This window comes from Capra hircus, chromosome 1, assembly GCF_001704415.2.
Source record: "Capra hircus breed San Clemente chromosome 1, ASM170441v1, whole genome shotgun sequence".
NCBI classification, from domain to species: domain Eukaryota; kingdom Metazoa; phylum Chordata; class Mammalia; order Artiodactyla; family Bovidae; genus Capra; species Capra hircus.
The window spans coordinates 13,776,719-13,778,701 of record NC_030808.1 but is presented as its reverse complement, the minus strand read 5'-3'; the positions used below and the strand labels follow the sequence as shown (position 1 = coordinate 13,778,701).

At 34.8% G+C, this 1,983-nt stretch overlaps 1 pseudogene; it reads left to right on the top strand.

Annotated features, from left to right (window-relative positions):
• Nucleotides 208-887, top strand: LOC102174777 (annotated as a pseudogene).

Genomic DNA, 1,983 nt, shown 5'->3' with positions numbered 1-1,983 from the left:
CCAAAGTTTGGAGCGTCAGCTTCAACATCAGTCCTTCCAATGACTATTCACGGTTGATTTCCTTTTAGGATTGACTGATTTGATCTCCTTTAAGTCTAGGGGACTCTCAAGAGTCTTTTCTAGCACCGCAATTCAAAAGTATCAATTCTGGCAGGCAGCTGTCCCCTACATCCGGGTACTGACTCCAGCCGTCCAGACTCTGGCACTATGGTCATGGCGGAGGGGACGGCTGTGCTGAGGCAGAACAGGCCAGGTGCCAAGGCTCAGGATTTATGTAATTGACCTGATGAATCCTTTGATGAAATGGACGGTACACTTGCTGTTCAGCAGTATATTCAACAGAACATAAGAGCAGATTGTTCCAATATTGACAAAATTCTTGAACCACCTGAAGGCCAAGATGAAGGTGTATGGAATTATGAACATTTAAGGCAATTCTGTCTTGAGCTAGACGGACTTGCTGTCAAACTTCAGAGTGAATGCCATCCAGATACATGCACTCAGATGACGGCAACTGAACAGTGAATTTTTCTTTGTGCAGCTCATAAAACACCGAAAGAGTGTCCTGCTATAGACTACACTAGACACACACTTGATGGTGCTGCATGTTTTCTGAATAGCAGTAAATATTTTCCCAGCAGAGTTAGCATAAAGGAATCATCTGTAGCAAAACTAGGATCAGTATGCCGTAGGATTTACAGAATATTTTCACATGCTTATTTTTATCACTGGCAGATATTTGATGACTATGAAAATGAAATATTTTTGTATCATCAGTTTACTAAATTTGTGATGAAATATAATTTGATGTCCAAGGATAACCTGATTGTACCAATTTTAGAAGAAGTTCAGAATTCAGGTTCTGGGGAAAGTGAAGCATGAAGGGAATCATACAGAAAAAAAATGTACTGATCACATTAATTGTGTACTGTATATATATCATTTTAGACACATCAATCATGTATCCATATTATAGCTTCTTTGTTTAGTATAGGTTTCTGTATGCTGAGTGTTGCCTTTTAAAATGGAAAATACTTTTTAAGTTATTCGTGAGCTGTATATTCACTGGTATGGCACTCATGGTTTTTAAATAAGGTTAATATTATGTTTATAATGCCTGTTAATAAAAGAATTTACAGTTTGGTAAAATTGCTGCTGAACAATCATTGGATCACAATCCCCATCAAATAAACACATCTATAAAAAGATGAGTGAGCTTGAGGTTTCACACAAACCATTTATACTAAAGACATAGTAATGTTTTCCTTTGGTTTTATACCTGAGTTTAGATAGTCTAGTAAATTCTATAGCACATAGTTCTATCTAAATAAGTTTTCTAAAATGAGATAAAAGTGTTTTTAAATTCTGTTTATAGTTTTTGATATACATATAATTATGTGTATATCCAAGTGTAAATGCAAATAAAGCATCAGTAAAACTTAAGTAATCTTACTATGCTATACAAAGTATATTCTAGACCAGCATACTTAGAAAAGATTTACCTTTCTGCATTAGTAGGTGGTTACATACAAGATAGTGATAATGATAAAGAGTGTAAATGATGTTCCCAGTGGAAACCTGCCCTGTCCTTCCCTTCTCTCCATGTCCCTTAACTCCCTCCTCAAACTACATACCTGAGAAGCTTTTCACCAGCCTGTGATTTAGTGGTGACTTATACCTATTTATATTTGTATTAATTGCTTACAGATTATACCTCATATTAGCAATAACATTACACTACAGGAAAAAATGCATTGGCATAGGCTCTTACTTATCTTTGCTTTGCAAAATTGTTCTCACTACTTGGAAAACAGTCTTTGAAATAGTTTGACTAATAATGTTAGTTATATTAATCTTCACATCTAACCATTTAGGCAGCACTTAAATAGAGTTGAAAAATACTATAGTATTTATTTTACACCCCTTCTCCACAAAGTTTATGTTTAAATTATATGGACATGTAAAATTTTTTTTGCAGTAATT